The sequence below is a fragment of the Neomonachus schauinslandi genome, chromosome 8 (assembly GCF_002201575.2).
Source record: "Neomonachus schauinslandi chromosome 8, ASM220157v2, whole genome shotgun sequence".
Classification (NCBI taxonomy): Eukaryota; Metazoa; Chordata; class Mammalia; order Carnivora; family Phocidae; genus Neomonachus; species Neomonachus schauinslandi.
In genome coordinates this window covers 137716530-137733407 of record NC_058410.1, presented here as the reverse complement: position 1 = coordinate 137733407, position 16878 = coordinate 137716530, and positions in this window count along the sequence as shown.

The window sequence follows — 16878 nt, the reverse complement described above, 5'->3', positions numbered from 1 at the left end:
AGTTCTTGAGCTATTTTTAAAAAGGAAATTAAGGCAGGACCACAGGTGTCGACGTAAAGAAAGTTTCAGGGTCTGAGCTGAATTAACCAAGTCAAGGACAGCCTCTGCTGACCGCATGTTCCTCTCCACTCATCCTGTTGTGCCTTGTTATTCTGGCACATGCAGCAGGCGCTGGCATGCTGAGAGGAGCCCCTGTGCTAGTTTTGGGGTGGGGGGGTGTGGAAATAAGGTTGCAGAGGAAGCCTAAGTCTGAATCTCATTGCTTGGGTGATGGTAAGTCATATGCTTCCATGCTTCTATAGCATAGTTGTGTGTGTGCGTGTGTGCTTGTGCGTGGTGTGTGTTCGTATGTTAATTCTTTTCTCCTGTAATGAGGGGGTGCTGGAATTCAGCACCAGCCAAATACCCAGTGTGCACTTCAACCTCTGACCGTAATGAATGTAAAATGCTGGTAGTAATAGGTTGAAATGAGAAATCTCTTCATCTTGGCATGTGAGAGATTTGCAATCACATTTGGATTCTCAAAGTGCTGCTTGATTGGAGATTAACATGTGGGTAGATTGACCTTTCTTGCAAGAGTCGTTGTTTTTGCACGAAATGTGTGAAAAACAAATTTCAAATAGCTGCCCTATTGCACTTCTCTTGTGATTCATATTATCACCCTTTTAGATTTCTCAGCAATAATGGCACTTATTAAACTCACTGGGGCTTTCTTTCCTCTTCCTCTCCCCCAAGCACTTTTATTTTCCCTCCATGGAGGTGGGACTTTCTACTAACAGAAAGGTTAATTTCTTCACATTTCTCATACTGTCAACACACGATTCCTTGACTGACTTGTATTTAATTAAGTCCCAAGAATGTCTACTTTAGAAAATAAAGGAAACTTTTGAGATACTTTGTATGGAGGTTGTTCACTAATTCCAGGAAACGAGAGGGATATTTTTTTTTCTTAGTTTTAAAATTTAGTGGTCATATGTTTCCTAAAGATAGATTTTCTTATCTTAGTTTTTTTTCCATAATAAATGTTTCCTATGGGTTGCCTTGTACATGAACATGATGATTTTTCTTGTTAAAACTATCAAATTGCAACAGAGTAGGTTTAAGATCTTATGAAATTCTTAAATTACTTACAATTATTAAGAAAATGAAATGGAGAAGTGATAAAATCTGACCCACACTTTGAAGAATCTCTGAGAAAAAAAGTTATCCAGAACGATTTTCCACACTGTGTTGCATTTCCAGGTGGGTTGCTTTTTTTTAAATGGGGTTTTGGGGGGGGGGGGGGGGGGGGGGGGGTGGGCAATGTGGACTGTGGAGAGATGAAATAATAGTCTCCCAAATCAGGGCAAGTGATTATACTGCTCTTTATGTTTTCTGAAGTTCCTCTGTATTTTATGTAGGCTAGGATGTAAGTAATTTTATTTTCCATCATGTATGTTGTATTTGATCATATAAACAACCTTTACATTTGTAGTTGATTTGAACTTATTTTAAATATTTGGAAGATATTTGAAGGGTATTGGAAAGTTCCTATTCAATGGTAATGAACATCAACACAAAAGCCAAATATATGTAAGAAATCTTCCACCAAATCTAATCAACTAATGAACGATAATGCATCCCTCATAGGAAATTGATACATTTTGTTGTGGAATGGTATCTTTTTTTGTCTTAGGGCAACATCTGTTTTTGAAGACCGGGATGGAGCAGAAGTGATGTAAAAAGGCATTAAAATGTTTAAATTTTAATTCTGGGGTTCAGGGTTCTTAAGTAGCGCCTGAGAAGGAAGGTTTCCTGTTCCAATGTTTCCTCTGTATTTTTAAGAGCATGCCACAGAGCATGTCATCCCAATAGCTACATACTGAATTTGTTCTAGGAGAAACTTTATCTTAGAGAAGAGTTTTGTTTTGTTTTCCCTAAGGCCAACTTACAAAAACAATATCCTCTTAGTGGGTTCCTTTTCTTTTCATAAGCTCCTTCGGAAGAGATTGAGTCACTCATCCTACATTTAAAAATGGCTCCTTGTTCCTACAGCATCACACAGACAAGAACACCTACTGACTGAAAATAGTCTTGTGAGCAGATTGGTAGCACATGGGCACTGGGTAAAAGCCATCTCACAGGGGATTTGTCGAGATTCTTATTCAGAGAATAGGTGGAAGTATGGACATTCTTCAGTGTCCCTGGGGAGTCAGAGTAAAATGCCATCACACCTGACAGTACCTGCCAAGGTCAATCCATACTTTCACCATCTGGTAGAAGAGAAGACAGAGTGACCAACTTCCCATGATCCTGCTATTGCTCTAAAACAACTGTCTGCTTAGACACTGGCCTTTGTCATCACAAACATGTCTTACTGTGGAGTGAAGACAGGTGACCTGCCACCCACATCAGGCTGCAGTTCCTCCTGGATTCATCCACATTTTTCAGAGTCAGAAGCTAAATGCTGATGGACACATTCGAAGCTCCGCAGAAACATGGAGAATAAAATGTGGACCACAGAGGAGGGAGGCAAGATCTGGGAGGATTCACTTGCGTTTCAATATCAGTTGAACCACCTATGTGAGAACATAAGCCTTAGAGTGAGTTAACAACAGACCTTGGGAGATGTACGGCTATCTGTGGGGCAGGGACAGTGGTGAGTGATAAGGATGTAGACAGTCTTGGGAGATGAGAAATAGACTCTGAAGGGCATGATCTGACCCTGCTAACATAAACTATGTTGAATATGAGCTTAAAGATACTTGAAATGGTGCATCTTATGCTGTGATTCCGTTGGATTTCTCTGGACAGTGTGTATCCCCTGGCGTGGGTGACAGAGCCTGTTAAACACCAACACACACAACCTCGCAGTGTTCACGAGTTGGGGATGAGTCCTTGTAATGCAGGAAGTCAGCTTGTTGGAAATATCTCTGTTTCTATCCCTGTGTATACTTACATTTTTTAGATATTAATGCATGCCCAAACATACATGCACGCACGTACACACACACACACACTCAGAAGCCACTTGGTGGTGACACATAGGGATTTTCAAGATGCTAAAGAAAAGTGGGCAGAGCACACATCCTATTTGTCATATTTGTCTGTGACAGCATGCCTGAGGCACGGGGTCTGCTCTGCACCTGAAGATGAGTTTTGGGTGACCTGTCTGGGGTGACGAGCTTAGGTTGACTGGTGACCCATCTCAGCCTATGCACCTGATTAATAACTCATTGTTTTCTAACCAAGTATTGAACTCTATCCGGGTCTGTGGAAGGCTAGCCTGTTTCTCCTCCAGGAGTTCAAGGCTCAAACAAGTTTCTCTTTGCTTTCTATAATGCATAAAGGGCTAAAAAAGATTCTCAGAGCTTGTTGGCACCTTCATCTGGAAGGAAGTACAGTAGGTCCTTTGAAAGATGCTCACTCCTCTGTGCCCTCTGGGAGGTGTGAGGACCCCAGCTCTGCGGAGGAGCAATTTGGCAATGAAGGAGGAATTTTGGCAACGAGAGTGCGATGATTAGATGCAGGGTATGTGTCTTGGTCCCTCTACCATAGGTCCTGATCCCCCTGCTGGCAGTTCCAGAACTGCTTCCCTCCTCCTCTTGCGGCAAAACTGAGAGCCAGAAATAATGGGAGGAGACAAATCACACCAGGACAAAGCTGAGCTTGACTATGAGCGCTCATTGAATGCTGTTTTTCTTAGAGCTACAGACGAGGTTTTATTTTGAGTCCTCTTTGAATCTGCAGTTTTGCTTCTTCTGGTACTGGATCTTTAGAACAACCCAGGGTGAATCTAAGCAAACTCTTGAAATGAATGACTTTTCTTTTGGGGGCGTGCTGCTTCCTTTTATTGATGTTTTAATTTTTAAAATGCCTTTTACTTTGGTGCCACCCCAGTTTTTCAGATGACTGATCATTCCATGTAGCCAGGGATCCCTCCTCAAAGAGGATGAAAACATGAGCCAACAAAACCACAGCTATTTTGGGGGTGCAAAGATAGCTGAATTTCTTGATAAAAATCCAGACGCGTTTGCATTTGAAGAAAGGAGATCTGTGCTGAGAAATCCAGAGGAACAGACCTTTGAGGACAAATTGTTGGGCATTTTTGGTATTGGGGCAAAGGAGATATTTTGAGGGGAAGGAAAGTTCTTTAGATTATACCGCTTGGGCACAAGGTCTTTATCTGCTTGTAAAGTTAGTCTAAATCATAGATGCGATGTATTCTGATGAATGGCGTTGTTAGCCAACAGAATGAGGATATCAAAATCCTGCGGTCAGATGAAAGTTACTCTTAATCATTTAATTCTGCTTTTCGTTTTATCAGCAACCTCTAAAATGCTTTCCAGGGTTTTTTTTAAATGACCATTAATTACAGGTAAGCTTTAATGAGATTTGAAAACAGCCTGGGCTGCATCCAGGCAGATCTAGCTAAGGAGATCCTAAATGAAAGCAAGCATTGTGCTCTTCCTCACCACCACCATCACCATCAATAATAACAGTGTGCATTTCAGTGGTACGTCTTTCCAGATATGTCAGCATCGGACACAATTTGGTTGCTCTCACAACCATCCTGTTGATGAAAGAGAGGAGTTGTGCATTCAGAAGTCCTGATTATCACTCTCTGGATTCTGGCTGTCTAGTCCGAGTGATGCCCCAACCTTCTCTCCTTGCCTTTTCTCCCCACCTGGAGTGGTGTAGCCACAGCTCAGTGGGTGGAAAGATCCGTGCAACCCTGAGTGTGCAGAGCAGAGCTGTCTCTCCTCCATCGGTTGCCGCTCACCCTCACCTTGGGGAACATTATGCTAGATCTCAGCTCATTCTGATGTAGTTTTGGAATGTAAGTGAGGTTTGGTGGGGTGAGGTCCAGAGCCAATGACCAGGAAAGAATTATTGAGATGTCTTTGGTGCAAAAAGGTGGTTTTATTAAAGCACGGGGACAGGACCCAGGGTCAGGAAGAGCTCCTGCACTGGGGTTGTGAGGGTGGCTGATTATATAGTTGGGAATTGAGGGAGATAAGGGCAAAGGGAGGTGTCCAAAAGGACTTTCATATGCTAAAGAAGATCTTCAGGATCCTGGAGGCCTTGCTATTATCAAGCTAAGGTGTTTTTTGTTTGTTTGTTTTTGTTGTTGTTGTTGTTTTTCCCTCTAGCAAAGCATTAACATTAAGACAGGTGGGGAGCTTCCTGGAAGAATATCCCACATATCCCACCCAGGAGTGGAGGGGAGGGGGGTGGTTGCAGGGTGTCAGCTTGTGCTTTGCCCTCAGCCAGCCTTCTGCTCCCTCATCATTTCCCCCTGAACAAATTTGACCCTTCAATCTTTAAGGTTGTTGAAGGTGGAAGGTCTCATCTTCTGTAACATCTTCCTGCTGAATAGGGGTATAGAGATGTCCCTACCTATGGGTCAACATTCGTCAGCTGGGGAACGTATAGGGGAGTTACAAAAGGGGGAGGCAGCTGAATCCAATGTGGTCAACACATATATACCTCCTTGAGTAGAAAGGATCATCTGTGAGCTGGAAGTTATGTCCATGAAGGAGTCTTGGCTCCAGGCAGGGAGACACGGGAAAAGACAACAAAATAAAGTTAATAATGAGAAAAAGAAGCCTGATAAAAGCGCCCATTGATAGTTGATCATAATTTTCCTCCAGTCCAGGAGTTTTAACCCATCATTAAAGGAAAGAGAGGGGTTGTTTAAAGTGCTATGACCACTGCCCCTGATAAAGGCCCCTGTAGGAGGGATGCTAGCAACCCCCCACTTCCCCATTGCATCCTAGGCTACAGATGGGTGCCTGGCATATAGACCAAAATACTGTGCCTTGAAGGTCATGCCACGAAGGTCACGCCTTATTTTACCTTGCCTTGAATCTGCCGATTTTCACCCATGGAAAACACTAGAAAAGTTTTACAAGGAGAAATTACCCAATTTTGTAGCTGAAGTAGTTAGAGGACATTGATTGAAAACAGTAAAGATAGAAACCCATCATGATCTAAGCGACATTCCAACACATATAGTCCTTACAGCCAACTTCCCTAGGAAACTGTCCTCGGTTGGGTTTTAATTCAGTCAGCTAATGGTTTTGGCTGGCTCCCAGTAGATGTCCCACAGCCAGAAGCAGGTAGACCAGGGATGTGAAGGGGATCATATTAGACCAATCAGGAGGAAACCTCACATGGGAGTCTTAAGATCGGCAGCCCTCCTGGTGACTTAGGTGGCTGTCCTGTGCCCAAGAGAGACAACTTTGTATAAGGATGGAAATAAAGCAAGGGCATCAAGTTTCTGGGTCTTATTACCATCCGGGCAAGGTACTAATTTCCAGCCAAAAGGCAGGCTTTCTCTGCCCATAGAGTAGCCACGGGCTAGAGGATTACAGCCTGAGCAATTGACAGGAAAATGTTCCAATAAAACCATACTCCTTGAAGAGCCCCTGAAATGAGAGTTAAGGAAGAGGAGAGAAAGCACTCACCAAGTTTGCACAGAAGCTCAGAGTCCAGATGAAAAGACTCAAAGCCCCACGTTAGGCACCATATGGTGTAGTTTTGGAATGTAGGTGAGGTTTGGTGGGGTGAAGTCCGGAGCCAACAACCAAGAAAGAATTCTTGAGATGTCTTTGGTGCAAAAAAGTGGTTTTACTAAAGCACAGGGACAAGACCCATGGACAGAAAGATATGCTTGCACTGGGGTTGTGAGGGGTGACTGATTATATACTTGGGAGTTGGGGGAGGTAAGGACAAAGGGAAGTGTCCAAAAGGACTTTCATATGCTAAAGAAAACCCTCAGGATCCTAGAGGCCTTGCTAATATCAAGCTAAGGTTGTTTTTCCCTAGCAAAGCATTAACATTAAGACAGTTGGGAGCTCCCATCCAGGAGTGGGGAGAGGGGTTAAGTTTGCAGGGTGTCAGCTTGTGCTTTATCCTCAGCTAGCCTTCTGCTCCCTCCTCAATTCTGTCATCTCATCCTTTTTTCCCTTGGTGATCTGTCTTTTTCTTTCTTTCTCTCTCCTTCCTAGCCTTCTACTGCCTCTCCCACCTCCATTCTCTGTTCCTTTTCTACATATGCTGCCCAGTTCAGATCTCTGTTGTCCCTTTGTCTTGCCTTGGAAGTTTATACAAGATAAACTAGGGACCTAAAGATGCATGTAGGGAATAGCTCCTTAACTTTCAAAAGTGGGGAAGGATGTGCTCTGCTGTTTTTAGTATACACGTTTTGTGTCTGAATTTTTTTAAATTATATTTATCCACTTTTGGTGACTTTATTAGCATGTTTTTAGCCACTTTAGTTAGGTGGGAGTGACTGACTTCTTTTCTAGGTCAGCTCCCTTCTTCTTTCTCCATTAAGATTCCATAGAAATCGGAATAGGAGAGAAATTTTGAGGCTTTCAAGGTAGAGCTTTTGGGGTGCATGACGTAAGAGGAAGGATTGAAGGCTCTGGCCAACTGTATGCATCCAAACCCAATAGAATAATGGCCAGTAGCCCATCTTTGTTGAACATATACTATATGCCAAGCACTGTTGAAATCATTTTACACATACTAACTAATGTAGGAAGTTGGCATGATCTTCCTTTCTGTATTTGCTTCATTTTCCCTGAGGTTCTTGGTAAAAATTTCCTTCCCATAATTTCAAACGCATCATGCTTGAAATATAAGGATAAGAATTCACCCACGTCTTGGTGGAGAAGGTCACTGCTACAGCAGGATGGTGTTCCCCATGAAGAATAACTGAATGGTTGCATTAAATAATTAAATTAGGTAAAAATGAATAAGCCTTTCTGTATTTAAAATATTCTTTCTAATCTATCATTTTTAGTATTTCTGAAAATGTTATAAAAAATCATTCTTGGTAGAAACTGAAATACTCCCAAGACTGACAGCTATGGGGAAATTGGGAAGAATTGGTAAATGTGTTGGACAAAGTGTCCCTGGTGATGGGTGGGTGGTGCTGGTGGAGGGGGTATAGAGAAAGAAATGGTCCTGCCCATTGGCTGGAGTTCAATCTGGCCACTTTCTAAGCAAAGAACTTCTGAGACATGCTTTTGGCAGATATATTCACTTGTGACAGAGGAAAAGATTTTTCTTCCGATGGCCAGAAGTTCGCAACGATCTCTTGTTTTTGAGAAATGGTATATTGTAAAATACAAAACAAAACGAAAATAAATAGAAACCCAGAGTACCCCAGAGTACTTTTACCATATAAGAATTTCTTTTTTACATGATAGAAACTCGATTCTCTTGGCCTCTACTGGGGAGATGTTTTGATGTTCCCCTCTTTACTTCTTTTTAAAATAACCTTTTATATTCTAGCGCTTGCAAAAAAAAAAAAAAAAAAAAAAAACCTTTGATTCTCACTTGGCCTTTTCCACTGAATTGGAAAATTTGGTTCCATTCTCTTAGCAGGTAAATAGCCTTAAAACCATTCATGGTTCTGTCAGGGTAGAGAAGAGCTGAAAAGCATTACATATGTTCCAAGTTAAGAGAGGCCAATCTTTTGCTGTTTTCAAGTGTTTCCTTCCCCTCCCTTCTTCTATTAAGGGCTCTACCACAATGGAGCTTTAATCAGCTTCATTGATTTAAAGCTAATTTGCACTTGGCTTCAAGGTTAAGGTCCATAGCACAAGCTGAAGACCTTTAAATCAGAAGTCAGAATGAAAAGGCTTAGGTATATCATATTGTCTGCTGTGCATAAGAATGACAGCTCTTGATGGCTGTGAATTAACTATTGGGAAAAAAGGCACAAAGCCAGTTTTTCTTCTCTGTTAATATAACCTCTGCTAGCCGAGTTATACAGCATTGCTATCAACATTTCTGCTTCATCATGTAAATTGATGGAGTTGGCTGAAAATACTTTGGTATTGTGATGTTTGCAGCCATCAATTTCTGCTTGGTTTCAGTTGGATTTCAACCTAATTGCCAAACTGATTCCATCTGTAATAACTTTTAACATTTATTTTTCCCAAAGGGAAAAAAATGTCTTGTCTGTATTCTGCAATTAAGAAGGCGATGAAATATTCAGTGTATGTCTCCACTCTAAATTCTTTTGTTAACTTTATCAGATAAACTATAAAATATTAACCAGGCTTGCTGTTTGAGCATGTGCAGATGGCATAATATTTACCAGACATATTTTCAATACACATTTAATTTTATAAATTGAATTAACTATTACATGGCTAATTTTTCCCTCTCTTTTCCAAATTGATGCAACAAGCAATCGTGTTGTTGGCTGTATGTTCTACACTAGAACATTTGAGGGTAATTACATAAGCTTAGCTGTGTATATAATAAATAACATTTCCTCCAAACTTAACCACACAAAATCAAATCAAGCAGAAATAATGCTATTTTCTAAGCAAAATTATGCTGAGTAGCAATGTGTGGGTTCTTTGCCTTTTTTTTTTTTTTTGACAGTTCGTTTTTTAAATTTTCTGGAACATTTAAATAGGTAAGTTAATTTTACCCAGCTCTCCTATCCTTTGTACAATTGACCTTCAATATGTATAGTCTTATTCTCTCTGCTGTTCTCAAATATACTAATTTAGTAGCCACATACTGTTTCACTTCAAGCAGATTTTCTCAGAATGTGGTTTGGACTGAATCAAACTCATATTCTAAATCATGGTATAAAGTTCATTCTAATTAAGAACGATTTTTTTCTTTCTTATGAAACCTTTCTTCTTTATCTATCATCTATTTTACTAATGAACGAAAGGCTTGGTTACGGGTGAACTAGTAAAATATCTAAATGAGTCTGCCCAACTGAGCACAGATTTCTACAGAGCTGCTCTTCATCAATGCTTCTGTGGTTTTCATGATCCATCTGGTAGGGAGAAACATAGGGGAAAAAAGCTATAATCCCGTGTGATACATATGATATTGGAGGTGCACTGTGGGGACTGGAGAAAGGAGGGGATATGGCTCATTCCGGGAGTCAGGGATAGGTGATGGTGGAGTCTGCAGTTTAGCTGAGACTTAAATATTTGCCCACGTGGACCAGGGAAGCACGAGGGATAAAGGATATTCTGGGCAGAGGGAGCAGCGTCTGTGAAATGACGGATGTTTGAATGCCATGGCAGGTGTGTGAAGGGCACCAAGCATGAAGTGAGATGTGGTGGGAGAGGAAATAGGGGAGGTAGTTGCAGCCATTGAGCAGACCAGACATGGTGTTACCAGGACCTACCGATGTCATGATGCCACGAGCAGGACATGGTAGAAACTGTGACAGCAGACAAAAGGCAAGCAGTGGAGAGGACAGAATCAGGAATGGTGACTGAATTCCTCCAGGTCCCCCAAGATTCCTTACAGACTTGCATCTTCAGGGCAGAATGGAATTCGGCTTTGAGTAGGATGGGGAGGGCATGGGGGTTCCAAATAATTCCTTTTGAATTTGAAACTTTATTTTGTACCACAAGTTGGTGGATAGGGACTCAACTGCTACACACGTGAATCATGGTCAAGTTTACACCAACTTCAAAGTTGTGGCATCTGATTTCATCACGTTTCACTATGTACTCAAAAGTGGTTTGGAAATGTCCCTCATCACCCCTTCTCCATTAATTAGCTGTGAACATAATTACTTGAAGTGTCACACAATGTAAAATGATCACTTCCAAAAAAGAGCAAGCCATCCCACCCATGATGAGGAGTTTGTGGTTAAGCCTAGAAAACCCCAGTCTTCTCCTGAGTGCAGGGGTAGGGTGCACTCCAGGAGGGATGCACAGGTGAATAAGGCCTCCAAGAGCTTGCCCTGGAGCTGGGGACTCAAAGTGTGAATGCATCACATTTTAAATAACAAAAGCATTAAATTATTCAAAAGAACACAATTCAGCATTAGCAGGGACGACTGCAGATGTAAAGAGGGTGCTTACAACACTGAGCCCATATCACTGCCTCTACTTAGTTTAGAATGTATCCATCCACAGGGAGGTTGACAACTCACTTCAATTTGTACATGTAAGTTAAACATAAAACACGTGTTTCATAGATAAGCTGAGACAATAATGATGGGTTATCTCAAATGAAGGGAGGGAGATGAAGCTCAAAAGACATTTGTGCAATAGAAGTGCAGTGCAAAACAGGATCGAAGCTCAAACTTGTTCACACAAAGGAACAGGATTGCCGGGGGCTGGGGGCGGGGCGGGGGGTGGTGACACACACAAGGATTGGATTCCCACAAAAAGCAAAAATGGTGACTTTGGGGAAACATTGTTTTAACATGACTGTTTATTTATAGCATACTTTATAACATGAGTTTTTAATTCCCGAGGTAACTAATATAATCTCCCACTACCACATTTAATTATTCAGACCATTATTGGCCCCATCATCATTACCATCCTCAAGGGCAGCCCCAGGCAAAACCGTGCAGTAGAGCGATGCTCAGCCCCCCAAGGCTCTCCTCTCAAATCCTTCTCTGCTTTAGTGATGGTTACCTGCCCCCTTGGGGCTCAGAGCTGTTACCACCTCCCTGACAATCCCTTATGGACATCTGCTCTAGGAAAAACAAACAAACAAACAAACAGATTCACACTGAGGTGCTAAAATGTGAGAAGTTTAATTTTAACTCTCTCTGTGCAGAACGTTCACATTATCACTATGGGCAGAGCCTTTCAGAAAAGGAAGAGGGTTGGTTTGGAGGTCCAGGCTCCAGCCGTTCGGGGAAGAAGCAGTCTTAGCAGATGCTGATCTTTCCTTCACCCCTGAGCTCACATCACCCACAGAGTCACCTGCTGTGCCTACCGCCTTCCTCACCTCTTACCTGTCCTGTGACAGCAGCCTTCTGGTTGGTCATTTCATTTTTCAAGACTTTCCCTACAACAGGACCTAGTTAAGCTAAAAAGTTCCACAAGCACATGTCTCAGAATAAATTTCAAATTACTACCCACTTCGTTGTTCCAGAATCCTCGGGAGCTCAAATTGCCCTTTAGGATAAATCTGAACGTTTCAAGCTAGTGATGGTGGAAGACTCTTCTTCAGCTACTCTGAATAGCCTTCTGGTACCTCATGTCTCCACCATCCAAACCAACACTTACCCACTAAATCCCCGAGATCCTCTAAATCCTCACGTTTCTCATCACCTATCCTCTGATTTGCATCTGGTGTTTCAGAATAGATACTCACTCTTCTCAACCATCATTTCTTTCTAAACCTGTCTGCCCTCTCGGATCACCCACATTTTCCTTACAGTCTCATGACTTTCTTAAATGCTATGGCTTATGGCTAGGTATTTCCTGATGGGTTGTTGCCTATGTGTAATTTTTAATATTGCAATTGCCTTGCACTTCTTGGTAAACAAGGAAATCACCAACATCATTGTGAGAGCTTCCTTTCATAGAGCCCTTACGACAGGCTAGATATCTTTCATACATTATTAATAATTGCACCAGGCAGTTGTCATTATTCCTGGTTTGTCAACGAGAAAACCGAGGCAAACAGGGGTTAGGAAACTTCACCAAATTTAGGTAGTAAGTGTCAGGAGCAGTGATTTTCATCCCACTCTCTTTGTTTAAACTCTGCCTCTCTATCACTTCCATATTATTCACATTTGTACTGGTCTGTGTAGGGAGAAGGCTTGCTTTTGTTGTCAAGGGTTTCTTTTATGAGTCTTGAAAGCCTAGTAAACATGACTTTCTTAGGACCTGCCCTTTAAAATTAAAAACAGAAGATTTAGATACTATTAATGTGACAGGCATTTGCAAGCACTGCTTAATTCACTTCAAATCAGTCTCTGGTCACATGACAGTAATATAATTTCATCCGATCACAGCCACATGAGAAACTGACAGCCTGATGCTCTGGGAACGGAGTCCTACACTTAAATTCCCCAACCCTCATTTTGAAGATTTATGCTATCATATCACGAAAATGTATCTGGTAGCATCAAAAATACAAAATTGTTTGTGGTAGTTATACATTTCTACTTATTGATCACATATTGATGTACAGTCAGGCTTGTGTAGGTTAAGCAAAGGATAGACTGGGAGATAAAATTAAAAGGAATAAAATATAACACTTTAATTGCATTTGTGACCAAGGGACCTACATTATACAGCAACCAGCGTGTAACAGTGTACTTCATGTTCCATGATTTACCTTGCTGATAATTGCTTTGCACTCCTAATAAATTAACCCACAGAAAATCCATTCATCTGCATCTTCTTTTTATGCAGAGCTAGAGGAAAAAGGACCAGTATAGCAATTTGAGTGGCAATCATGCACTGATTGTAGCAAAGAAAGTAGCATGGTGAGCGTCTTAAGCATTCTGAAAGCATTTCTTTGTAAGAAAAGAGGAAGGAAAAAAGAAGAGAGCACTTTTGTTAATTAAGTTCTGTTTTTTTGTCTTATTTGCTATGGAGAATATATTGTATTCTAGGTCAAAAATTCTTGTTTGATGCAGTATATTTCTGGCCAGATATTTTATTTTAATTTTATTAATTTATTTGCTTTAAATATTCATAGAAAATTCTCATTGTTATGTTTAAGATTCCCGGAAGAAAAGAGAGGGTATGTTATTATATTCCTCTGAGATTTCCTTCCGTAAATACTATTCCACAGTCAATCTCACATTTTAAGCTGCCCAATTTTTATTAGACTCTGTAATCATGATCATTTTTTAATACTTTCTCTGTTTTTATTCTACTACTTCATGTACCTTCAATACTTTATGTTCCGTCCAGTGCCTCGATATCATTAGCTCACTCAGTTCTTATAGTCAACATGGTGAGGTGGCAAGAACACAGAAGGGGTGAGGAGATGGGGTTTCTGCTTTCCACTCTGCCACCAAATTGGGTATAATATCGGCCTTATTGTTTTACTTACCTGAGTCTCAGTTTTCTATATCTTCACATAAGGGGATTACAAGAGATGATCTCTAAGATCCTTTACAAATTCCAGGATCTACAGAAACAGTATTGTGGGTGATTAAGGTTCACAGAGGCAGGAGACTTTCCCAGTTTCATAAAGGTGGGTAGGTGGGAGGAGAAGGACAGGAACTAGCTTTGCTTCCAGCAATATGGCAAACTTGGTAACTTGACTGATCTTAACTGAAGAAAAAAACTAAAAACACTGCTTAGTATAGTTTTTTAAAAAAGGCTCTTTAGATGAATCAATGAACTGGCAAGAAAATGAGAAATCCATTGGTGTGGTGTTGCAAGATAAAATACAGGAAATCCAGTTATCCTTGAATTTTAGATAAACAACAAATACCTTTTTTATGAGTAAATCCCAAATATCAATGGGATAGACTTATACTAAAATTATTTACTGTTTATCTAAAATTCAAATTTAATTGGGCATCCTGTATTTTTATTTGCTAAATCTGACAACCTACTCAGAGGCTAAGAACTAAGTGAAAGCACGAATCCAGAGAAGTAACCTAGAACTGAAGCTGTTTTCACAATGAAAATATTTGCTGAATCCAGATGACCTTGAGCTTTTCCATTCCCACAGGAGAGGGGAGAGCAGAAATTTAATAGGAGATCCATTGAATAAAACTAGAAAGCTCCATCCTCACTGTTTAGGTAACTAGAAGTAAACTTTGTCCTTGTCCTGGATTGTATATGTAGAAGAGAGTAACACTGATAGCAATAAATATTTCCTATCTCAAACCTTAGTGTTAGCTGAGGGAAAGGGAGGAAGTCCACCCCAAGAGTTCATATCTGAATTACATATTGACATTTGATTAAACTCAAATCAACAATTTAACTTAAAATGAACTTAGTTAACAATGTGACCAGACATCTGGGAGAAGCAATGGCAAATCCCCTTGGGAATATCCTACATTCACTACAGGTCTCAAAGAATATCCATATGCAAACATCTAAGGAAAATAAGCTCACAAACATAACCACAACATACAAGGAAATATGGCACTATGAATGAGAGTCAGCATAAACAAATGTCAATAGAATCCCAAAGATTTCAAATGCTGGAATTTTTACACAGAGGACATAAAATATATACTATCAATATGCTTAAAGAGATAAAAAGGAGATTGAATATGAGCAAGAATCTTAACAATAGTCAAGTAGATTTTTTTAAAAATTCAAATATAAATTTTAAATGAAAAAATATGCAATATTTGAAATTAAATATTTAACAAATGATATAAACAGAAGATTACATCTATACACATTAGGATATGTTGACATGATATATATGAAGAGTATTTATAATCCAGAAAAAGGAAAAACAGGTGTAAAATAAAAAAGAGAGGTTAAAAGGAATTGGAGCTCTTAAGAAAAGGAGAGAAAAAATGGAGAGGCAATCATTAAAAAAATAATGGCTGAGAATTTTCCAGAATAGTTTAAGGTCCACAGTCTTCAGAGACCAAAACAAATGCCCCAGGATTCTTAAAAGAAATCTAGCTCTAGATACTTTACAGTGCAAACTCATGACATCAAAGACAGAAGATCTTAAAAGTAGACAGAAAAAGACTGATCATATATGAAGAAGTAACCAGATAAGTAATAGACAAAAGAAAGTTGAGATTGTTATATTAATATCAGATAAAATGGACATTAAGTGAAATAGTGAACTAGAGGTAAAGGGTGATCATGAACTAATAAAAATTTCTAGTTAACCACGTCTATCATTATAAGAGACTTAAAAACATATCACTTTGTAATTGTCAGATCAAGCAAATCGAGAGATTGGTAAAGATAAAAAAATATGTGAACAAAAGAATTAACCAGTGTTAATTGTGACCCTCATATTTATTTTAAATATTTATGGGAAATAAACAGACCATATACTGGGTCATGAAATAAAGCTTAACAAATTCCAGAAGATTGCTCATTCAGATAATTTCTTTGAGCACAAAATAATTGAGTTACAAATTAAGAACAAACTACAGCCAACAAAAATGCAGACTTTTGAAGAGCAAGAAACATATTTATTAGTAAAGCATGGGCCAAATAAGAAATTATAATAAAATTAGAAAATATTTAGAACAGAACAAAAGCAAAAACACTATATATCATAACTTATGGCCTATAACAAAGTTGATACTTAGAGGAAAGCTTATAGTTTTAAATGATTATATTAGAAAAGAGACAGAATATTAATGAGCTAATATTTTAACTTACAGTACTATAAGAAAAAAACCAGAATATCACTTAAAAATGTAGATCAAATGGAAATTATGATAAAATGGAAAACAAATGCTTAATAGAATCCACAAAGCCAAAAGTTTGTTCTTTGAAAAGAATCCACTGGCCAAATTGATCAAGGAAAAAAGAGGACACAAAAATAATAATTTAGGAATAAAAGAGGCCAGTATTGCAGAGTCTGCATACATTCAAAGAACAATGACCAACATTATGCCAGTGTTGAAGTCTTATTAGAATCAGAAAAATTTCCCAAAATATAATTTACCACAATTAACAGAATAAGAATAGATAATCATAATAATTGTGCAACCATTAAAGAAATTGATTCATCAGTTAAAAACCTCTCTTCTCCACACACACATACACACATACAAACAAAACAAAACAAAATGAAAAACAAAACATTAATCCAGATGGTTTAGTCAATGTGTTTATGTAATTCAAGGAATAAATTATTCCAATTTCATGCAAACTAATGTAGGGAATAGAAAAAGAAATCTCACCTTGCTCATAGAGATGACTGTCTCCTAAACAAAACATTAATAAAATAAATCACACAATGTTTAAAGAGGATGATACATAACAAAGCTGGCATTCTTCCAACTACAAGGAATGCAAGGCTGGTTTTACATAAAAAATTAACTTGTAATTTATCGTATTAGTAATTAAGAGAAGAAGTATGTATTATCTTTTCAATGGATGGAGAAAAAAGCTTTTGATAAAATTTAGAATTTATCCATTATAAAAGTTAGAGGAAACTAAAAGTAGATAAAGTTTATCTTCAAGAAAT